Source organism: Mauremys mutica, chromosome 4 (assembly GCF_020497125.1).
Source record: "Mauremys mutica isolate MM-2020 ecotype Southern chromosome 4, ASM2049712v1, whole genome shotgun sequence".
Lineage (NCBI taxonomy): Eukaryota > Metazoa > Chordata > Testudines > Geoemydidae > Mauremys > Mauremys mutica.
The window spans coordinates 61,336,705-61,361,798 of NC_059075.1; the positions used below are offsets into that span (position 1 = coordinate 61,336,705).

General features: G+C 43.1%; 1 long non-coding RNA gene across 1 annotated transcript; it reads left to right on the forward strand.

Annotated features, from left to right (window-relative positions):
* The first annotated feature begins 488 nt into the window (after nt 1-488).
* On the forward strand, nt 489-25,094 carry LOC123368853. Its single transcript, XR_006578915.1, has 3 exons — nt 489-621; nt 13,585-13,678; nt 15,182-25,094. It is a non-coding gene; the product is annotated as an uncharacterized LOC123368853 (long non-coding RNA).

Sequence of the window (25,094 nt, forward strand, 5' to 3'; positions counted from 1 at the left end):
TAGATACACGGCCTTCAGTCTAATGAGTTCTGTAAGCTTTCCAACACAGTTTGGACAAGCATAACATAACTTTGGTTTACTCAGGCCTAATACGGAAAGGCTTCATTAGCACTATGATTTTCCAACAGTGAGGGGGGCGCCACAACCTTCGACGCCTTTGGTAAGGGCAGGGCTCCGGCCACCTGGCCTGGCTCCCCAGTAGCGGTGCTGCCCCCTCCCTTTCCCGCGCAGTCACACGAACACACGTTTCATTCTAAACGGCCCCTTTAAATATAGGTGTTGGGAGGGGTGGGAGGTTGAGTGAGAGGGGAGGTCTTATCCCACAGGGTAACCAATACTTTCGCAAAAGGGTGCTCCTCTTCTGACCAATCAGAGGAGAGAGTTTTGCAGGCGGGCGCCAAGTACTTCTGACGGATGCGTCCACTGACAAATGCTCGTCGAAGGCGGATGGATGACGACGCGGTGCCCGATAGGTTGGCTCTCGAGTGGGCGGGGCTGGAGGCGGCGGGAGCCTGAGCCCCCAACTGGGTGGCCGAGGTGAGCGGGGGAAGATGGCGGAGTGAGAGGAAGAGGCGGAGGGGAGAGGGCCGGCCCCGGCCCGGCGGCCTCGGCCAGGGGCAGGTAAATGGAGCGGGGACCGACTGCCTGAGGAGCGGGAGTGAGCCTGGCTAGCGGCGGGACCTCACCGCTCCCTGCCTGGGCTGGGCCCGGGTATCTATGTACCCGCCTCCCCTTCCTGGAGCCTGATTGGGCAGGGCCTGGCCGGGTACGAATTCCGGCTTGTACTCGCTCAGGTTAAGTGCCTATCCCACCCCACCCCCGTTAATGCTTGAGCGGGCTGGGCACGGGCACGTACCTCTTCGATGTCTCCAGTCCCCTCCCCCGCCGTGTGTGTTTGTGTGTATGGTATTCCCATGATGGGGCTGGGTGTCTGTGTGCCCACTCCTCGCCATCTCATCCCCTCTCCTTCAACCCCCCGGATTGGGCTGGGCCTGGCAGACTCGGTGTATTAGCGATGCTCCAAAACTGGAGCCTCAGCATTCCAGGGGGAGTGTTTAATTCGATTCCCCGTATCTGAATTTCATACACACACACGCTAGTTTACTCAAGTTGATAATTCTCCTCCAGAAGCTACCCGGCTGCTGTGGTTTATATCGTCTGTCTATCTTTGGCCTTATCGCTGTTGTACTTTAATACTAATGTAGTTCAAGGGTTCGTAGAAAACTATAGCAGAAATAGTTTGGGGTGCTGAATTCAAGTCTGTCTCAATGAGGAGAGCTCGAATACACCCTGAAGAAGTCTGAATAACTTTAGAGACGCTGGAAGTATGGATAACCCAGAGTGATGCATTAGATACAGAGTTGTTAGTAGGCTGCAGCAGATGGTTAAAAGAACATATTTCCTGCATAGTAAATCAGCTGTAATTTATGTTCAGAGAACAGCTGCAACTGTTGATGTGCATGTGGCAGAAAAATCAAAACACATAATTTGAATTTAGTCTATTCAGCTGGTGAAAAGAGTGCTGAATATTTCAGATTACAAAAATAGAGAGGACTGAAAATTACACTATTAAAAGATTGTATCTTTTATACATGAAGTCTGGATCTTAGTGGAACTCTGTTAAATTGATGACTTCACCTACTTTTTTTTCCTCTATTTTCTGTGAGTGTGTTGCATTGGGTGAGGGGTGCACACAAGGGAATGGATTTCAGATGCTTAAAATTCAAAGTCAGGATTCACAAACAATCCTACAGCAGTAAAGGAGATTGTATGCACCCTGGAGAGAGGGAAATGTTAACAAGAAAATTGATTTCAGTTTCAAGTTTCCAAATGATTATTGAAGACAGCAACCAGGAAAGTATTCTAAAAACAATGGGAAAATTCACATAATACAATATTATTTAAAAACAGGCTTCCCCTTTTCCAGATTTGTAACTTGTTGCCAAGGTTATGCACGTAGGCCTTTGCTCTGATGTGGTAAAAGAATGTTTTTCATAGAATCATAGGGTTAGAAGGGACCATGGGGTCATCTAGTCCAGCGTGTCTCAAACGTGGCCACCAGGGGCTTTTTCTTTCTGCCACAGCCTCCTGGAGCCACAAATGCCAGAGGAGCAGGCAACCAATATGAGTTCCTGGGGGCATTGGTGCTCAGGCTTTGGCCTTCAGCCTGGGGATGATGGTCTGCAGGCTCCAGCCACAGGGTAGCAGGCTCCAGGCCCTAGCTGCAGGGCTCTGGGCTACAGCCATGAGGCTCCGGGCTGTGACTCTGGCCACATGACAGCAGGCACCAGCCCCAGGCTCACCACCACTCCCCATCACCCCGGCCCCTGCTACCTCCTACCCACCTCCCCATCTAGAATTTAGTTTGTTGCTTGACTTGCCAGGTCTAAGAAGACTTTCCTGTGAAAATTGATATTTCTAGGTTTGCTAATATCACTTTTCACAGCAGACTTAGTAGCTAGCTGAGAGCTGTGAAAGGTGATATTAACAAACATACAAATATCACTTTTCACAGCAGCAGATTTACTAGCTAGCAAGTCTTTAATTTAAAAAAAAAAAGACAAGAACATGAAAAGCACCTTATTTGAGTTTTTATTTTATTTCGGTCCAGTAAAAAATAGAGACAACTGTACATTTATTTTTTTTATTGTTGAGTCTGGGAAAAAAAAACCCTATGTAAATAAATTACGATTTGGACATGTACATGTGCATATTTATTTGTTTTTCCTAAAGTTAATTATTTTAGGAAAAATTGCCAGAGCAGCCACCAGCAAGAGTTGGGCAAAAAAAAAAAAAAAAAGGTAATAATTGGAGATATACCAATCTCCTAGAACTGGAAGGGACCTTGAAAGGTCATCGAGTCCAGCTCCCTGCCTTCACTAGCAGGACCAATTTTTGCCCCAGATCTCTAAGTGGCCTCCTCAAGGATTGAACTCACAACCCTGGGTTTAACAGGCCAATGCTCAAACCACTGAGCTATTCCTCCCCCTCTTGAGGTCCCCAAAAATGTTGTGATAACCCCATATCTAGTCTAACCCTCTGCCTAAGATGCAGGATTTGTTGTGTAACCCATCCATGACAGTTGTCTATCCAGCCCCCTTTTGAAAACCTCCAGCGAAAGAACTTCCACAATTTTTACTCAGTTAAATCTGTAAATGATTAATACAATCAGTATAGAATTCTTAGTGTTTAATTTGGTAATGCTGTCATTAAATTTTCAGTTTGCTGTAGAATTTGATGTTGAAAATACATCACTACATTGTACTTTTCAGGAGGAAGGTAGGTAGGTAGGTAGAGGACATTTGGAGTTTCGGATACCTGTGGAAAACATGGCAGGATGTTTGAAAATAGATGCATGTTACTGATAAAATAACTAGAAGTTAAATAGTTATCGATGTCCATAATTAAATTATACTGTATTTAAGTTCGAATTAACTATTGTTTTAGGTTGTATGCATATTCAGGAAGACTGCACTCATATTGATTCTCTCAGTTTGTATTAGGAAGATTTTCTTACAAGAAATCTTTCTTTTTCAAATTAAAGCTTAGATTCTGTTCTCTTCGATTCTGCAAGAGGTGAATATGTTGCTGGGATATTCCAGAATAAATATGGGCATGCTTCTGACTAGAATTAACAGAATAATAAGAAGCCAAGTAACTCCCTCCTCCTTCACATGCTTGCACTCACCACTTCCACTCAACCCATGATAGGAGTACGTACATTGAACATGGATTAATGATTACATTAAGCTGCATTGGCTCCCCAAGAGCTGCAGAAAATAAAACCTAATAATCTTGTTCCCATGGGCGAGGGGTTGTGGGGGCTGAGTACCTGACTGTCAATGTTCTAAACTCCCTTGGGCAGCTGGGACTAAAAATGCTTTCTGAATCTGAAGAGTTGCTGTTGAGCAATTTCTACCTTCCTTTCCCTGTCTGGAGGATTTGTTTGAGGAACTCAGGAGATTATCTATGTCCATCCCTCTACCTTCATAGGTCAACGTAGACTTTGAGAAGGAAAAATAAAAGAAAGGGAAGTTCTCTAAAACTTTTTTTCTGACCTTGATTCTGTTTTATTTTTCCCCATTATTGCATAGCATGGTGTTCTGGCTTCTTTTTAAAACCTCTCTCTAGAATACAATAGCAGGATAGTGAAGGACATTCATTTCTGGGCTGATTGTAAGCACCTATTGGAGCATTTTATGGCCAGGCTTCAAGTGCTTGAGATGCCATTAACTTTTCCCTTACTATTCTGTTTCCATTCCGCACTGATGTGAAAATCAAGATACTCCTTCTTACCTAATTGACAGTAAAAATAAATAAATCTGCAGTTGGAAGTTTGTTCACATTTTTGTTGCTGATGCAGAAGGCAGAATGGAATCCAACTTATGCTGCCGGAGAACATGAGCAAAATCTTTTTATCAAAGAATACAGAAGAAAATACTAGAAGCAATACAAAAAGCAGATCAATCAAGAAGCTGCCATTTTTAGTTGCTCAGTTTTCTGACCAAAACTGCATTTTAAATCAATACTTGTGATAGAAAAGGAGGATCTGAAGGAAAAATTAACTCTGGGGACCATTGCTTATGAAACCATTAGAGCCTAGCAGGTAGTGTAGCTCTCATGTATATTCCCTCAAATCAAAAACATGGTTATAAAGCAGTTAAACTCCGATTGGCAATTTCCTGGAAAAACTAGTTTAGGACAGAGTGCTGGTAAATACTGTCTTAAACTTGGTTTGAACTGGAAAAATAATTGTACTGGTGTCCAGCAAGTTCAGCAAACACAGAATGAATCTTTTGAAACTATGGATACATCCATTAAAAATAGAGGAATAGGCTTGGTCTGTCCACTACATCAGTTAGTCTCTGCTACAAATAGGTGCCTGGCCAAATGGATCTAGACTGGTAGTCTGCAACTTTTTGTGCTTCTGATCGCTTAATGCTTCAAGTGTGCAACCCTGCATTATTGTCATTTTCATATAATCAAATGTTTTTTACTTTTGTTTATATAATATTGAAAGCTGAAATATGTGATAACATGTATAACTTCCTTGAGAAAATGTCAAACTAAATTGTATACAGACCTTCTGATATTTAGTAGTATAATTACATATATTTGTATTATGCCCACTGCAGTTTTACTTTATTTGTAGTACCCTAAATTAATTACAAATCTACTGCCTTATGTAACCACAGTTTGACTATGTAACTAAAACTAATTGAAATGAGGTGTGCATTGACAAAATAGAAAATGCCTTAAACTGAGACTAACTGGTTTTTCCCATGATGGTAAAAACCACCTCATAAATACCATGCCACCCCTGGTTTATTTAACTTGCTTAAGTGACCATGCCACCGGTGCAACCATGGAAAAACAGGAAATCCGTAGTTATCAGTCTCTTGTAATCTGTAATCTTGATTTTTGCCTTCTCCACACTTCCTTGCCTACATCCATCACACATGACCTTCAATCACTATGCCTTTGTGTGCACTTACAAACCTATGTTACTTCTTTCCCACACCCTCATCTATTCCAAACCCATTCTCTTCTCCAGATATCAGCCCTTGCTGCCCTGCTTGGCAAAGCACAGCTGGTCAGGCAGGTGGTATTGGAAAAACAAGTATCTGGTAGATCTGAACAGTTCTGTTGGCTAATCTGGACAAAACTCAAATTATCTTGAATTAGGAGACTAAGGGCTTGGCTACACTTACAAGTTGCAGCGCTGGGAGTTACAGCGCTGGTCATGCAGCTGTGTAGGGCCAGCGCTGGAGTGTGGCCACACTGACAGCTACCAGCGCTGCAGTGTGGCCACACTTGCAGCACTTTCCAGCGCTGTATTGAGAGGTGCATTGTGGGCAGCTATCCCACAGAGCACCTCATCCCGTTTTGGCGCCGTTTTGGCACTGAGTATTGTGGGAAGGGGAAGGAAGTGTGTGCGTCATTCCGCTTCCTGTTCCAACGCCCCGTGGTGCATCGCTTCACATCCCAGCATTTACTCTTTCCGGCAGCGTTTGGCGCCATTGTGAGTGTCTTTCTGTTCTACTCTCTGTGTGAATCGCGATTTCTGTGGCAAATGGAGCCCGAGCTGCTGAGGACTGTGCTGATGAGTGTCGCCAGCACAACACGTTTGGCAGTCGAGCTATTCCTTCAGCTCCAAAGTGACAGTGAGGAGTCTGACGATGATATCGATATCGATTCTCCTGCCGCGTGTGACACCAAAGTGCTTGTGGCATTCACGGAAATGCTCAGCACCGTTGAACGCCGCTTTTGGGCTCGGGAAACAAGCACTGAGTGGTGGGATCACATCGTCATGGAAGTCTGGGATGACGAGCAGTGGCTGCAGAACTTTCGTATGAGAAAAGCCACTTTCATGGGACTGTGTGCTGAGCTCGCCCCCACTCTGCGGCGCAAGGACACAAGATTGAGAGCTGCCCTGACGGTGGAAAAGCGGGTGGCTATTGCAATCTGGAAGCTGGCAAATCCAGACAGCTACCGGTCGGTCGGGAACCAGTTTGGAGTGGGAAAGTCGACCGTTGGAATCGTTTTGATGCAAGTTTGCAAGGCAATTAATCGCATCCTGCTAAGAAAGACCGTGACTCTGGGGAGCGTGCAGGACATGGTGGATGGCTTTGCACAAATGGGTTTCCCTAACTGTGGAGGGGCAATAGATGGGACGCATATTCCTATTCTGCCCCCCCCCCCCCACCTGGCATCAGAGTACGTTAATCGAAAGGGGTATTTCTCTATGGTTCTCCAGGCGCTTGTGGATCACCGCGGGCGTTTCATTGACATTTACACAGGCTGGCCTGGAAAGGTGCATGATGCACGCATATTTCGGAACAGTGGCCTGTTCAGGAAGATGCAGGCAGGGACTTTTTTCCCAGACAGGAAGATCACAGTAGGGGACGTCGAAATGCCCATTGTGATCCTTGGAGACCCCGCTTACCCGTTACTGCCTTGGCTCATGAAACCCTATACAGGGAAGCTTGACAGGAGCAAGGACCGGTTCAACTACAGGCTGAGCCGGTGCCGAATGACTGTGGAGTGTGCTTTTGGCCGTTTAAAGGCACGCTGGCGTTGCTTGTATGGGAAGCTAGACTTGGGGGAAAGCAGCATCCCCGCGGTTATATCCGCTTGCTGTACCCTCCATAATATTTGTGAAGGGAAGGGTGAAACATTCAGTGAGGCATGGACCACCGAGGTTCAAGTCCTGGAGGCTGAATATGCACAGCCAGAGAGCAGGGCTAATAGAGAGGCCCAGCACAGGGCTTCAAGGATTAGGGATGCCTTGAGGGAAGAATTTGAGGCTGAAAGCCAACAGTAATGTTTGCTGACTTGCATGGGAGTGAATTGCACTGTTTACACTGTTATTCTATTATCCCTAAAATGATTTGCAGTGCCTCTTTCTTTACTGGGCTAAGGTATCTTTCACTATCTGCTATAATAAAGACTGTTTTCAAAGCCAAGAATTGTTTTATTGTAAAGAAAACAAATTCCTTGACAGACAGACAGACACACAACATTTCATGAACACAAGAGGGAAGGGGTGTGGGTTGGTGAACTGTACAGTCACAAGTTTGCATATGTCCTGTCTGGAGTGCTGTTTAACGAATCCTGCACTTCAGGGTGCATATACTGCATGGTTATGGGGGTTGAGTGCAGAGGGTAAGGGTGGTAGGTATCAGGGCTGGTTGGTGAACGTACAGGTGTTGGAGGCAGCTGGTGCTGGTAAGAAACTGAATGCTGGGGAAAGGCGGTTTGAGCTGACATTGGGGCACAAGGAAAAAAGCTTTGGGACGGGGGGGGCTGTGGGGCAGCACGGGACTGCTCTGCCTGCATGGCTACGATAGCCTTGAGAGAGTCCGCTTGGCTCGACAGGATCTCTAGCAGCTGGTTTGTGCTTTTCCTCTTTGCCACAGCGTTTCTACGCCAATGTCTCTGGCGGATCATGCTTTCCTTCTCTTGCCACTCCTTCAATTCCTTTCTCTCTGCAGCAGAGTGATGAAGAACAGTCTTCAGCATGTCCTCTTTGCTCTTTCGGGGATTTCTTCTCAAATTTTGTAGCCTCTGTGCTGTGGAACATCTGCCCACTCCAGGAGTCAAGGTCACTGTAGAAACCCAGAAATGAAACATTTAACAGGGGCAGCATTGTATCCACTATCTCCAGACATGAATTGTTACACTGAGGGAGTTCGCACTTTAACATTCTTTTCCCACACGCATAACACGACAGAAGCCACGAAATGGTGAGTGAGGGGTGCTTATAGAAGGAGAAGTGGGGCTTGATTGATAGAGGGGGGCTGGTTGCTTCGGGTAATCTGGAGTGATAGAGGGGTTGAATGAAGATGCAGCTGCAGGGGTGATCTTCACTATCTACCTATCTCTTCACTAAAGAGTCTCCCAACATTTTTCACAGGAGTTAATCCTGCAAGATATCTCCCTGCTGCGAGTCACTAGGGGACAGCGGGAGGCTCTTTTACAGCAATGTGGATTCCGCCCGGGACCCTACGCGGCTTGCCTGTGTTCAGAAATGATCCCCCCCCCCACTCGCGGAACAGTGGCGCGGACGCGTCAGCGTGACTGGGACAAGAAACACAGTGGCTCTCCCTATAAACCTGCGCAGGCATATTGCCCACGCTCTGGCTGAAACTTTTGCTGAGATAACTGAAGCAGATTACCGCGACGTGATAGACCACATCAACGGGCTATTCCACATCTAGAGGCTGGCATGCATGCAGCCATAACCCCCCTTCCTCTCCAGAAACATTTCCAGCCAGAAAATAAAAGCCGCTTACCGTTAACCCGCTCCTCTGCTTGTCCTTCTGCAACTGCTGGCTGCTGCGATTGGGTACTTTCCTCCTGGCTTGAGAAGAGCTCCTGGCTGCATGCCCACTCTGGGGTGTCTTCCCCCATCCCAGTAGCTTCACTCGTGGTTTCCTCCCCCCCCCCGCCTCCGCCGCCTCCGCCTCCTCCTCCTGTCCCCCAGCCTGCTCAGAAGTGTCCATCGTTATCCTGGGATTGGCAGTGGGGTCACCCCCAAGTATCTCGTCCATCTCCCTGTAAAAACGGCAGGTCGTGGGGGCAGCTCCGGATCGGCGATTCCCCTCGCGGGCTTTGTAATAGGCACTCCGCAGCTCCTTAACTTTCACCCTGCATTGCAGTGCGTCCCGATCATGGCCCCTATCCAGCATGGACCTTGATATCTGCTCAAAGATATCGTAATTCCTACGGCCGGAGCGCAGCTGTGCCTGCACTGATTCCTCCCCCCAAACACTGATGAGGTCCATCAGCTCGCCATTGCTCCATGCTGGGGCTCGTTTGCCACGTGGAGGCATGGTCACCTGGAAAGATTAACTGATTGCACTCCACACCTGGCTGCAGCAAACAGGAAGGAGATTTTTAAAATTCCCGGGGCATTTAAAGGGCTGGTCACCTGAGGCAAGAGCAGTAGAGTGCAAACTGATGAGCAGAGTGGCTGAACAGGAATTCTGGGATAACTCCTTATTCCCTGGAGGACACTTAAAGCGCTGGTGAGTGTCCACACCTGCTGAGCAGCGCTGGATCACCAGCGCTGCATTCCTTATACCCCTGCCGGGATGGTTTTTCAGCCAGCGCTGCAACCAGGGAGTTGCAGCACTGGTTGTGCCCTGCAAGTGTGGACGGGGTGTAATTGCAGCGCTGGAAAGCCTCCACCAGCGCTGCAACTTGTAAGTGTAGCCAAGCCCTAAGAGTTTGTCTACACAGGGAAATTCACTGGCATAATTATACCACTGTAGTTATACTGGTATAACTGCTTGTGTGGACAGTCTTGTTCTAGTATGAGTGCCTTTTTCCAGTTTAGCTTATACCATTTCCAAAGTAACATAAACTAACTGGAAAAGTGCACTGTTTCACCTTAAGAGTGTCCACATGAAGTTATACCAGTATAATTATGCTGGTAAATTTTCCCATGCTACTTAATCTTAACTTTGGAGTTGCTACTGACACCTCCATAATTAATAGAAAAGTAATTATCAAAAGGACACCTTACTATTATATGTGTTCCATACAGAGCTTTCAAGTTGTAACTGCTTTGTTTACTGGCAACAAAATAAGTCTTTAAATTTAAAGGTGAGCTGTATCTTATTCTGCCTCATGTTTCCGTATGTGCTGGCTAACTTTAATTTTTAATGATGCTGTATGGAGGGCAGAGTGAGAGCACTTGCATGCAAATTGTAGTATTTTAGAAACCACCTTAAGTTTTCAGTGCTGGCAGGTGGAAAATCTGATTGTCTTGTAAACTAAGCACCCTTTTGTGGAAGCTATTGAAGTCTAGTATCGAACAACAATGCATTTTTAGAATCCCATTTTCCTTTGCCAATAGCACATTAACCTCACGATGGTAAATATGTACGTCAATAGGAATGCTGGCCGGGATGGGGAGAAACTCCAGTAAATAGGCTTGGCAAAATTAGAATTTTTTTCCTAATTTTGACAGTTTTTATCAATTTAACCTCCCCCCCCCATCCCCTCCCATTTTAAAGTATTTTTATTTTTACAGTTGGGGTGGGTACGGCTGGGGTTAGGATTAGGGCAGCGCTAACAGCAGGGCTACAGGAGCCTCCCTGAGTGGCTGAGGGGTCCAAGACACCAGGGTGCAAGGTGCGGGAGAGGCTGTGGTCCTAGCCTGTGGAGCAGATTCTCCAAGTTTGGAGCTGCAAGGAGGACGAGCGCCCCCGCTGTGAGGAAGGTCACCCTGTTGCTGAGCAGTTCTGACCAGAGATGGCTCCCACCTTCCTGGCATGTGAGTGAGGGAGTGTGGTCATGACAGTGGAGCTGTGGAGGGGTCCATGGCTGCGAGGCTGGTGACACCCAATCCCTTTGGCAGAAGGTGCGGGGGAGGCTGGCATTCCTGACTGGGTGGAGCAGAACCAACATCACCCTTCCCCTCCCCCCACCCTTCTGTGAGACCCTATCCATGGTTGAGATCACACTGTTGCTGAAATGGCTCCTGCCCGGGGGATGGAGACATTCAGCAGTGGAGTGGTCGCCTCTGTCATTGGGGACAATTCCTCCTCCTCCTCCTTGCAGCCCTGGTTGGGTGGTCTCTGATCCGCTGGGCCAGGATGACTACAGCCTATCCCGCACCTTGTGCCTGCAGGGATTGGGCACCACGTCCCTGTAGCCATGCAGGGAGCCGTCTGCACCTCCCATGTCATGGCCACACTTCTGCCACAGGGAAGCTGCTAATCCCTGCAGGTGCAAATTGTGGGGAAGGCTGTGGTCTTGGCAGGGCAGGGCAGAGACCTCTGACATTCCCTGATGGTGAGTGAGAGAGTGGGTCTGTAGCAGCAGGGCAGAGGGCTCCCTGCACTGCCCCAGGAGCCATTCAGCACCTTGCGACCTCACCCTCAGCTAGGTGAGTCGTCCTTCTTGCAGTCCTAGCCAGGGGTTTCTGCTTTGCCCTGCCAGGTCTGCAGCCTCCCCCCACACCTTATGCCTGCAAGGATCAGGTGTCACAGGCCCTGAGGCAGCACAGGGATTCATCTGCACCTCTTACTCCTGTGTGACACCAGGGGTGCAGAGGGCTTGTTTTTTCCATTGATTTCGGTGTCAGCTAAAATGGATGTTTACTGACAGTTATCAACTAAAATTAAATCCTATGCAACATACCTTTAAATTACTAATCTTATGACCAAACAATCCTCTTTTTGTAAGTAGCAACTTTTTAAAGAAGTGTTCACTAATTTTAAATAAACTTCATTCACTTGTGCCTGATTTTCAAAAGTTCAGAGCACCTGCAGTTTCCATTGATGTTAGTGTGATTAATGGTTCCACATCACCTCTGAAAATCAGGTAGAAAGGATGTCAAGCTGAGCACGCTAAAAATTAAATATGAAGTTAGTGGATATGTCTGAAAATTTTACCCGTAGCAAATTGAGGTATATTACTAGTTGATGCTACCTGTGTGAGTGTGATGTTTAGATTCACCCACGAAAGCTTATGCTCCAATACATCTGTTAGTCTACAAGGTGCCACAGGAGTCTTTGTTGCTTTTTACAGATCCAGACTAACACGGCTACCTCTCTAATACATTACTAGTTGAGGCACTGATTTGCATGATGTAGTTATGAAAAGGCGGCAGCAGCAGATGAAATATTAAAAATATGACTTATTTTAATATGTAGTTCACTCACTTGTAGTCTCGGGTCTTACTTTGCTCATTCTAACATCTCTTGGAAATTGTCTCCTCTTTCCTTTGGTCATGATGCATAGGCTTCTGAAAGCTCAGGCTCGCTATTCTTTATCAAATCAATCATCCTTCTATGAAGGACTTAATGTTGTGTTCCATGCTCTCAAAATTATCTATTGTATATTTAGTTATTTTAGTTGGATTTGAGAGTGTCACATTCTGACCTTTACAATGTGAAAATGTAAGGACTAACTTGAGAAAATAGAGCTAGAAATCACAATAGATCACAGTGGATTGTATCTTGGCTAAAGGTTCTGGCTCTTCTCTGCCTGTGAAAATGTTCCGCAGTGTAGGAGGAAGAGAATAAAAAGGATCAGAATGCTTTCGTGTGTATGTTGGGAGTGTTTTTTAATTGTGTAAGCTCTGTGTAATGAAGCAACCCTGCTTACAGGTGATCCATCATTCTACCAGTTGGGTTGTCAGCATCACATTCTTGAGGCCTGATATTATTCCTTCCCCCTACAATTCTTTAGACAGGCATTAAAGATGTATTTGTTTTATCAATCTGCAATAATTCCATTCACCTCAGTTTCTAAGAAATCTCAGTCCCAGTGCGTTGAGCAATTATCACCATAAAAAAAATTTCTTACAGAACAAATCCAGTTAAAAGCAGTGTGGGCAGTAATGTAGTGTATACCTAGTTCTCCAAGTGAGCTCTTCTGTGCATGGATTTACTGGTGTTCTTAATGAGGTATGGGTATGTACATTTTAGGAGGCTGAGGAGTACAGTGTTTACTCCTGGTGGAATTCTGCACCAAAAAATTAAAAATTCTGCGCACAATATTTTAAAATTCTGCAAAAGTCTGTATATTTTATTTGTCAAAATAACACAATATAATCACACCACGTTTCAATTATTTTTGGTTATTTATTTCAAAATACCTGTCAGCAAGTATGTCTGTAACAATACAGACAACAAAAGATTCAGAGAATGTTTTTTGACAAATAGATTCCTTACTAGGCATATTAATACATAACTATGAGTAATAATTCATTTAAATAACAATACAGAACCATATTTCCCACACCCCTCAGAAGCAGAGCAATGGCTTGGGGAAGCCAGGGGTAATGAAGGAACTGAGGGAGAGGGAAGTAAATTGCTGGGAAAGAGCCTAGGTGTGAACTTGGAGAGCTGTTGGGTTTGGGTGGAAAAGTATGGAACAGGTTTGTTTGGTTTTTTTGGGGGGGGGGGGAGGGAAGGATTGTTAGGGAGCTTCCCCCTGCAGATCCTGGCTGACCCCTAGCCTCTCCCATTCAGTCAGGCACATCTGCCCTCATACAGAAATTTTGTTCTTGCTTTGCTCTTTTGTTTGTTTTTATTTATTTATTATCAACCTTGTTGTGCCAATCAGGTTCACTTGTATTCCATTTTGAGTGCCAATCAGCAAACTGAAAAGGAAGGGCTCTGGGTGGAAAATGACGGCACGTGTGGCCATGAGGTTAAGGGTAAGTATAAACTATCTGTTTCTTTTTGGTTTCTGATTTTTTTTTTTTTTTTTTTTTTTAAAGTCAGCCCCAGGGGGATTTGGCTTTCCTTGGGATGCTATAGGGGTACTGGACTGTTACCACAGTGTCTGCTTGGGTTGCTCCTGATAACTGAGCCTGATTTAATTATTTATTCCAGCAAGAATAAATGCTATTTGCATTCTCTTTTATGCTGATGTTTAATATTTGACATTTTGACTAACAAATTCCAGGGCTTTGATTTCATTTTTGTCTCTTGCAATGAGGAAAGATGTTTTTGCAGTTAAGGCAAAAAACAGGGGGTCAGGAAACACTGGATTCTGTTTCCAGGTCACCACAGACTTCTGGTGTGACATTAAGCAAGTCACTCATCCTCTTTGCCACAGTTACCCCATCTGTATAATGAGAATAAGACCTTCCTACTTATATGGGGATGATGATGATGTGAAATTCATTAATATTTGTGAAGTGCTTTGAACTCCTTGATGAGAAAGTTAGAGAGATGTGTACAATAGTTGTGTTTTTTCTTATCCACCTAATATCCACCCACTCTTTTTCAATATGGGACCTTAAAATGTTAACTAGAAGATTCATTTCAGCTACTTGCCAAGCAAGGAATGAAGGTGATCTAGAGCAGGGAGGGAGACATAGGCAAGGAAAAACCAGATAAAGGGGGGAAGAGGATAATAGAGGAAGAATAAAAACTGGTGTGTATATGAAATCTTCCCCCTTTACCACATTGCAGCATAGAGAGGGTGATTGATGGGCTCCCTGCTATAGAAGAGAAAAATGATCTCTTGGCAGCAACATGGTTGTGACCCTACACAGTTTCATCTTGCCAGTAACGCTGGCATCATCAGTTTAAAACAAAGACTTCATTTCAAACTGCCACTATGATCAGTGATGCCAAGGAAGTTCTAGTGGTGCAGGAGCATAGGTGTAGTCACACTGGGATTCTCACTCTTGAGTGAATGAAGAAAAGCAAGTGGGATCAGGAAAAGTGCCTAACTTGTGTGTTCTTACAGCCACTATGAACACCTTTCTTCACTTGTGGTATCCATAGACTTGTAGATTGTGGTTAATTAGCTCCTGGTTTATGGTACCTGTTTGTTTTGAAATTGTGGCCAAATACACAATCAAGGTGCAATGTGTGTATTCTTTTCCCAGCACCACACTTCCCTTGCTACATTATATTTCTGTGTCACAATTAAGAAACAACATAGTTACCTACCACTTTCCCAACAGTGTGATATTTGTTGCTGGACACACTGCTTCTGTGTGAGCAAGTAAGTTTTTAGTTCAGTATATCTGTAGTGTTTAGTTAGAACTCTTAAGAACTTCAAGTCTAGCTATCATTGCTGTTTGTGCAACGTCCTGATCTTGTGTAAATTGAAATCAGATTTTGAAGAAGTGCACTTCTGAGCATTTTAATTATGACTTAATTTCATTCTGTTATTCCTTCTGTTTTTCCTTTTGTGTTTTCAGGCCTGTTCCTGGCATCCCAGAAGAAGTTATTCTGTTACTTTTGCTTAGAAACTGATCATAGACAGTAAATGGTGGATGCTCCACTACTGGTGAAGAAAAGTCTTTTCCTTATCTCCATGGCGTGTAATGAGGAAGTATTCTTCTCTTTATGTTTCAACTTCTTAAACCGGCATTTGATGTATGGAGCCTGCACCAGCTGGCTTCCCCCATAGGAGCACACAGCAAGCATTTTACCAACCCTTACAAGCGAGCAACTGAAATCAATGTTTGATATGTCCCTGAAGTGATGTCTTCAGAGTTTTTGAGCTCTGTTTTGCACCCTAGAGAAGAGTTTTACAAGCATGCTCACACAGAAACCAGTCTTCTTGAATGGTATCTCCTTTCTATATCTTAGGAGGGTAACATCTCCCACTGTGTCCTATTGGAGAACCAAGTAAATGGATAATGCATCTGCATGTGATCCTGTGCCAAGCTATTTCAACATGTGTGAAAGGTTGCAGCATGAATACATTTCCACCCTGAAATGAGGAACAAACTTTAAAAAAAAAAAAAAAAAAAAACCCCCACAATCCTGGAAAATCCCATAACGAGGATGTCCTAATCCAGAACAAAGAACTGACTTTGTAGATAAATATCTCAATGTCACCTCGTGAAGCAGCTAATGCACAGAAACAAATACAGAATTACCTTGTTCATCATGGATGAATGAATCATCACATTCTGTGATCAAAAGTATTTGCATGTGTAAATCCACATAACCAGTGAATGTGAAGAGCTTTCACCAGGAAAAGAAGTTGCTCTGCACTGTCTCTTTTTGTAGCAAGCCCCTTCCCTAAGAAGGTGAATCTTTGAGAACTTCCTAGTGCTAAAGTTGATCCTATAGTGTTGGGTTTACATTGTACCTCCAGTCTTCTCCAGCAGCTTCAGCAGCAAAAGGAACAAAAAACTCTCTGTGATCCAAGAGATGGGACAGAACTTCTTTTTAATAAAGGAACTGGCCTCTGGTGGGATGGGAGAGGCTACAGATATAATGTTCCAACTCATCCCCTCAGGGTCCTGAGTGCAGTTTATAACTTCTTCATACAGCTGATGGAGTTGGTTTTTAACTCTCCTTTGGCTACTGGAGAACTGGGATGAGTACTCTTCCAGGGTGTAGTTGGGAGGTCTGATGGAGAAACAAGTTCAGAGAAAGCAGAAATGCTGAAGGAAGTGTGCTCTTTTTCTGGCTCCTCCATCCCAAACTAAGGAGGAGATCATGGTTCTCACGTGTTTACACCAGATTCTTTGTCTCCGTCACTTGTGACTTATATGGGATGTTTTCCTTCCATTTTAGATAGAAGCTTTATGTTGTTTAGTTGCTCCCTGCAGTGGTTGTCTGTATGGTCAATGAGGTTTCTTGGTGGAAAGGCCATAATTGGTTTATCTGTTTTCTTCCGCTTGAACCTGGACCTCTTCATAGTGCACCTTATTCCAAGCTTGTGTTAATGTGAATTTAGCAAATGTGATTTGCTGATTTTAAAAAAATACAATTTCATATCTGGATCAAAAAAGGGATATAGGCTCTGTTTATATTCTTTTTTTGTTTTCTTTTAGAAAACCACTGGAGAGAGTCAGGCAGCCTAAAAATGGCTTTTTAAAAAAAAAAAAAAAGCTGAAATTCTACTTGGCTCCTGGTGACAAGTAGCGAGAGCAACATTTTATGACTGGTAGAGAAGGGAAGGGGTTATAAAAGGATGGGGAAGAGAGAATCTCTAAAGAAACTTTTTCTTATATCTGTCTAATCTATCGTAGTGGAAGTTGAAGGAGAACAAATTCTGGAGTTGAACAAACTCATGCACTGGCTTTGGTCCTGCTCTTCCCTCCTGGGAATAAAGTTGTGTAGAGCCACAGTGAACTTGTGTTGTGACAATAAGGTTTAATTACATCTTTTCATGTTTTGTGCTCTCTTGGAGAGAAAATCAGTCTCATTGGGTAGGGACTATTGAGCTGTACATTTCATGCTGAAAATAGCACAAGATGTAATGGCATCAGAATATAATAAGCACCAATGCAGCACAGTCAGCTACGTTTATTGTTCACTTGGAGAAATGATTATATTCGTCATGGGTAGGCAATTGGGCTGGTTTCCTTTAAATACAGTGCAGTCCTTTGCCAAACAGAATTTGGATTTTTGAGTGTTAGACAACTGGAAAAATACATTCCCTTTTAGGGCCGCCTCTTACTGAAGTCAGTGGGATTTTGAATTGATTTCAGTAGAGGCAGGATCAGGCCATTAGTGAGGGAAATCTCTGCTGTCAATGTCACAGGTTTAGATGTGATTAGAAGGCACCTGTTATGGCAAATGTGTGTTCTTAAGCCTGGTGATTCTTCTTTTCACCTTCCTGACTCTTATTTGTCCTCCTTCTGACATAACCACTTGCAGCTGTTTCTAGCACAGCTTGATAGAAAATTTGATATTTTCCCCCATATATTGTAAAAGGCAGAGAATGGACTCTGGAGAAGGTGGACACACTTTAGCCCACTTTGCCACATTGATAGGAATAATTGTCTCCATGCTCTGCCTGATAATGAAAAAATGGAAACAAATGTTGACTTTCCCTGCCTGCCCCCTAACATGTAACCACTTGATTAATTTTTAAGATAGGGCTAATGTTCTGTGGCGTCACAGGATGCAGTTGTGCATGCCCAAAAGAACCCACCCCAGTATGCTTCCTGCCACCTTCTTTATGAAACTGCTGTGCCAGGCAATACTGCCTCAGCCTTTAGACTTTACTCTTTGCTCCGCTTCTGTTTCTCCATGTTGGTTGGAAATCTTCCCGTATGAAAGGTTAAACAAATAAATAAGGGGCATGTGCAATAGATATATATACATATATATATTTTAATACTTGTGGACAAAATGATGTTACAAGTTGTTTGAAAACAACAAAATCACCAATGTCTTCCATTTTGAGATGTGTATAGTTCCATAAGCATTAGTGCTTCGTAGCAAACTGTAGTGCCATGTTAGGATCAGTGCATGAGCCTAGTAGTATTTTTACAATTTCAGAGTGGCAAATTATTAATGACAATAATAAACAATAATGTAACTAACAGTAGAAAGTAGACAGTAACAGATGTTATGAACATAGTCTAAAGATGCAGTATCCTTCTTAGGCAGTCGTAGTGACAATGCTATCTTTGGAACCAGAATTTATTAAATTGATGGGCTTTGTGGAATAATAGCTGACTTTTTTTGGTATTGTTTTTGGTAAAGTCTGTCCAGGCTAAACAGTAGACTGTGAGCATCCAGACTAATCATCTCTTCGTCCATATAAAGTGAACTGCAAGACAGATTCAGGACACACACCAAATTGACAATGGCATTTGTTTCCTTTTAGTCTTAATGAAACACCCTAAACTGTTCTTGCAGACTCTTATTTTCATGTAGACCGTTTCATTACTACCCATCCCATCCATCATACAGAAGCTGAAGAGCCACTGTATGTGTTTTATAGGCAACTCTGCCACCTTCTCATATGGGTATAATTAATGAGCTCTGTTAACTATTGAGCAGAGTAATTTTGCAGAAATAACTCTGTTTAAAAAATATGATACTAATGTTAATCTTAATTAGTAAGACTAGTTAAATTATTAAATTCAAATTGCTGTCTACAAGTTTTGTCAGTTTTGTACACTTAGAACCCTAAATTATAGATTGACACTTCCAGTACTTTTCCTAGCTATCTGATTTCTTTTTTAACTGCGTGGCAGTTTTCTCTCTCTCTCCACAGTGCCTCTCCCTCTACTTTCTGAGAATGGAAAGCTGAGCTAGGTGAAATCCAAATGGTTTATCACTAAGGATAAGATTTTGTTGTGGAAGTCATAAATTCTGTGACTTTTAGAGACCTCTGTGACATTTTCCCTTCAGCTTCAGCCCTGCGTCCGGAGTGGTGGGGCGAGAGTTGTCAGCTGGCGGGGGCTCTGAGCCACTGTGGGTGCAGGGGCCCCACTGCCGTCAGCCACTGCAGGCAGTGGGGTCCCGCATCTCTGAGCCACTGGCCTCAGAGATCTGAGCCGCTGTGAGCAGAGGGGACCTGTAGCTGACAGCCGCTGTGGACAGTGGGGGCCCCAGAGCTCTCAGTCACTGGCACTGGAGCCATCAGCAGCTGCAGGAGCCTTGGAGCTGTCAACCACAGTGGGTACTGGAGCTCCCCCCTCCTCCAACTGCAGGGCTTGGGCTTCAGTTGTCCCCTGCTCAGTTCCCCCATCCCCATTATTTTTAGTAAAAGTCAGAGACAGATCATGGGCTTCCCTGAATTTTTTTATTGCCCGTGACCTGTCCCTGACTTTTACTAAAAATAACTGTGACAAAATCTTAACTTTATTTATCACTTTCTCAGGCAGTTTAGGCTACTGAAACAAGAGATGGAAATGACTCCCAACCCAGGTTTGCAACAATCTATGTATCATATCTATCTGATTTCCTGGAATAGCTTTTTAATTGCTGTCACTATTGTTTTTCAGCCACCTCTGTTTTAAAAATAACAAAGACTGCTGTCATCTACAAGAGGATACTGCATCTTTTCTTGAGACCTGCCTGTAAATGGCCACCTGGGAAAAATGGGTAGCTTGGGTTTCTGAGTTGATCTAGATTAATTAAATGGGCAAAATGTATTGAGATACAAAACCAGTGATTCTTGCAGAGTTAATTATGTAATAAAAAACAGAGTCTCTGCATATTCCATCTCTCCATGTATATTGGGCAGGTGGGCTGTTTACAGTAGAGCTCTGGGGAACTGTGCTCAAAGCTAGTTCAGTTCTGAACAAAAGTAGCTATACCATTGAATCAAGTAGTTTAGTGCTTGGGGGAATCAATTGATTAAAAAATACCTCTGAAACTGGAATGCAAAATAGCACAGTATGTAGGGGGAAATATCCCTGATGCAAACAAAGCCATAAAAAGATTTAATAAAACTAGAATTTTAGTAGCAATAACTGTTTTGCATGTAATAGTAACTAACTTGCATTAGCAAGATTGTACAGTAGAATAAGTGGTAATAACCAAATAAGTTTGTGGTCTGTGCTGCAGGGAGTTGCATGAAGAGAACAGTGTCTCTTTTTTTAAGAAGATAGAAGAATTCCTCTTACTGTTCCCCTCTTTTGAGGGAATATGGCGCTTAAATACCATGGTGATGAGCCTGGTATTTAACCTGGATAACTATAGGTCATGTGTCAGAATTGGTGCATGTAGGGGAAGAGTGGGCAGTTGTGTATGAGTGACTGGTTTCCCTATTGCTTGTTTTGTAGTGTAGCATGTGCAGTGCCTCTGAGAGGAAAGTGCTGAGATATGAAGAAGACTCATTTCCCACAGTTGGAAAGCATAATTCAAGCTTTTATTGGAGAGAGGAGTTTTTGTTTTTTGTAAAAAGAAACTAAGTAGAGCTGTGACAGGTCTTAAAAAGAAAGTATTGCAAAGTGTTGACAAATCAAATGTTTGTTCTGCAGGGACAGAATTGCAGGATTTATTTATTTCAAAAGACTATCCTACTTCCTCTTTTAAAATGTTAAGTACAAACTGGCCATATGCTTCCATTTAAGATTAAAACTGTTTTCTGTTCACCTTTTGAGTTTTGCAAAGCCAGTTGCAGTAGATTCTCTGGTAAGGCAGAGGAGAATTGATCTGCTGCTGTGGTATTTGTCCCTGGCAACTATTAGAGGGGCACTCAAAAGAGCCTATGGAGTTTTAAAATACAGCCCACAGCTGACCTTGTCTTCAGTACAGAAGTGTAGCCTGCAGAGAATATACAGCTCAGCATGCCATGTTCTGTCCTGAGTTGAATTATGAAACCAAAGTGTGTATTGATCCATGTGGTGGCTTAATCTCTTTGATCAGGATGGGATATTGCATGCTACCATCTGTAGTGTCAGAGAGTGGCTAAACTTTGCTTCATTATTTAGTAAACTCGTGGGGCCATTTGTCCCCTGGCAAGTTGATAACATGACCCTGTGTTGAGCCAAAATGTGGGCACCCCTGATATAATGTAACCAAGATGGATGTATGGATAAGTAGTTAAGTGTTAGCAAGTAGGGCATATCCAATAGTAGTCTTGGACATGAAAACCTGTGATCTAAAAGATGGTGATTTGAAATAAATTCCAGCCATTAAATTATTATTAAAACAGGAAACATAGCAAGAGGAGACCTTAACTTGACCATGTCTTAGTCATACCACATGGTATTAGACCAGCCGTATACAATTACGAAAGTCTAATTGCCAGTCTTTTACCATACTAATGAAAACACTATCTTGCTCATATTTCCAGAATATGTACTTTTCCTAGCTGAGTAGTTTTGCAAGACTGTGTTACACAGTTACAATGAAAACTTGAAGGCTATTGGCTTGTTGCTGCCAGTGCAGACTTTCTGGTGTACTATTCTCCAGGGGTGACTAAATTTCCAAAGACTGCTCACAGCAGCACTGTCAGAGATCCTGCTGCCCTAAGGCTACTGAGCTGTGGTCTAATTCCCTCCCAAGCCCTTGATTCTGCTTTGTTTTGCAAGCAAGGAAAAGTTCAGATAATGTGATGGTTGTCAAGTAGTGCCATGCTAATACTAGGTCTAAGTAGTGCTAAGTCTAGATCAGAAGTGTATGGGCTGTGCAGAAACCTGTGGTCTGCTGTCTTGCTCACTGGTGCTGCTGGAGAAGTTCTAGCCAGTACCTGTGCTGTGAATTGCGGCTCTTGCTCAGTACAGCTGGCTGTTAAAGATCTTCTCAGCACTAAGAAATCCTTGTGGCAAGTTTTTGGGAATAGAGTTCTGTGGCAAGCTTCAGGACAATGTTATTTTAAATAGGGCTTCACTACCAGCTCTGCTGTCAAGGTTATTTTCAGGGCTTTATGGAAGTACTCCTCCGTAATAATGGGAGAACAGAACCTTTTCTGTGGAAGTTTGTCAGTGCTCCTAGAGACCCCTTTTTCCCCTGCATTGCAGTGACCATCCTTTCAGCTGTGAATGGAGACTAGCTGAGATTTCCTTCCAAGCCCATTCGTACAGCTTTTTACTTGAGCCAGAGGGCTATATGTTGGGCAGTTCAAGGTGCAGCCTTTCCTCCCAAAGGTTCAGCATGTTGCCTCCACAGTATGGCCAGGCTAAGGCACCAAGGGCCAGCAGTGGAACCTGGGTGTCTCATATAGCAGTGCAGAATGCTACCTATGGACACCCCCACCCTCCCACGTTTTCCTTCAGTCTGCTTTGCACTTTTTCCTGAAGTTTGACTTTAGAATAATGTGTATACATACACAGCATAAGTAAAGGATATGTCTGGCACTAAACCTACATACTAAGCAGTCACAGTGTACCCAAATTCTCTAAGGCTTACCTTCTATCTTTACTGTCAGATGTTCTAACTTGCTGTAGCATATGTCCTGTGTAAATTCTGTTTTCTCTCCAAACTGAATGTGTGTTTGCAGGGCAACTAAGAGAATGTTCATTTGTGAAGCTCTAGGCACAAAGAACTGCATGGACAAAATGAGGAAGAGTGGCACAGGCCCACAAATCAAGTCTTATAGAGCTAGTATTCTAATTATGCATGATTCAAAATGTCTAGTGTTACATAGTTATTACCAGTAAATTCAGATATGCATTTATTAATAATGAAGCAATAGGAACTAATATACCAATAGCTTGAACTTACTGCTTTGATTCTCAAATGTTGTTTTTAGAGAATGCACTGCCTCTGTAGAGAAAGGGGCAGATTATACAGATAGGGACAGAAGCATGGCACCAAAACTGCATATCAGGAACGAGGATCATCAGAACTCGCCTTTTTAACCTCTTGCCTGGTTCACATTAGGCCCTGAGCATGTAAAAAACAGGGCATGAACTAAGCATGTTTAGTGGTGAGATGAGGTTTCTCAGCTGCTGCAATTGTAGCAAACAGAAAGGTGCAGAGTTTCCCAGGGTGTGGGGAGGGCAATAGGTGAAATCCAAGTTGGATAACATAAAAACTGACTCATAGTAAACTGAGTGTAGGATTTGCTTGACAATAGGTGAAAGAGTTCTTGGCCTAGTGAGGTAAATTCTTTGGAGGGTGTTGAAATCAATAAGCACAGTCCACATATTTCAGGTGTTGAATAGCTTTTTAATAGTATTTTCAGGTAACTCTTTAGCCACATAGGCCGCTGTACTGAAGCATACTGGTATGAACCAGCAGTAATGGCACCTTGTAAGAATGAACCTGAAGTTTTTGACAAATTTGTGTTTTTATTTTGTTGAGCTCTGTGACTAACATTTTTTAAAAGTTATAAAATGAGATTTGCTCAGTGGATATCCTGACCTCTAGCAACATAGGTGACAATGTTTTGTTCTTAATTTCACTGATTGAAAAAAGTGATTGACATGAGAGAACTAATGGAAATCAGGTGCCATCTATTTGTTTGCAAACTTTTACTATGTTTTCTGCAAAGAATATTTCTTGAGCCACTTTGTGGGTGTTTGGGGAAAAATTCTGCTGAGAATGTAAAAAAAAAAAAAAAAAAAAAAGTTATGGTATCTGTAGCAGAGCACAAGAACTAATGCTGCTTTTCCTAGACTGAAGCATGTAAACTCATAGAAGCTCTCAGACTGAGACAATTAGCCTGCAAGATTCCTTACTCTATCTTATTACGGCTACATCTAACTTTGCAGGAGGACCTAGTTTATGTGAAAATCCCTCTGTCAGAAATTCCCTCCTGTTTCTTTGAACAAACAGAATGGGGCAAGAGGAAGGGTTTATGGGTCAAGTTAACACCTGTCTACATTCTTAGCCAGAGTAATACAAGCACACCCACACTTGTAGGTTTGGTGTGGGGGCCATATATTTTTTTCCTCATTGTTGTTCTTTCCTTAGATATAGAGTAGTTGCCAAATGAAAAAGGGAATATTAAGGTTTACTCTGATAGTATAAAATACAGTCATCACAGAGTATGGTTGAAATTTTTCCTTTGGGCCAACTTCTGTAGGCAAAAAGGAATGGTTAAAACATGTTTAACCCAAGTGGTCAACCATGCCACTAAAACCCTACTGGACATCCTTCAGGACTACTCTTCAGTTTTAAATCCTGCATTAGTACATTTTTTTTCCCCCAAATAAGGCCTGGTCTGCACTTAAAATTTAGGTCAACATAGTAACAGTACTCAGGGTGTGAAAAATCTACACCCCTGAATGTTGCAGCTATACTGACATAAACCCCCTATGGCTAGGTAGACAGAAGAGTAACAGTAGCTAGGTTAAGAATTCAAGTTGGTGGAGTTACTACAGTGACAGAAAAACCTCTACCATTGTTGTAATGTACACTACAGTTGTGCCACTGTAGTATTTGTAGTGTAGACGTTGCCTGAGGGGTAAGCAGCTAGTGTATTTACAAATACACACTTATTTCCCTTCTAAACAAAAAGGAAATAAAACTTCATTATAAATAATCTTTGTGAGGTGCATGGTGGAAGAGCAGAGGAGAAGTGTTGAAGGTGGTCTTCAGCTCCAACATAGGAAGGGGATAGAGTAGATGCCTTTTAAAAACAATTTTTTTGTCCTTAAGTTTGGAAACTAGGTTAGAGAATACTGAACTTCTGATAGTATGATCACATTTTTATTGTACTCAATAGACCATGCACAGGAAAGATTAGTGAAGGAATTTAGTGGTAACTCTGAAAACCATTTACTCCATTGCATAGTGTGGTTTATGTGGTAATACTGAAAATTTCTCCCTGTATATAGCTGAAGTTTTCCAAAAGGCAGCTTGCTTTTATATCTATGCATCTTTGGGGATTTGAAGAAAAGACTTTATTCTTTTGACACTGTAAAGAGGAACTGTTTAAAAATGAACTTGGAAACTCTGCACCTGTATACAATTTTTTTTAGCAATAAAGCAGCACGGGCTGAGAATGCACTGAAA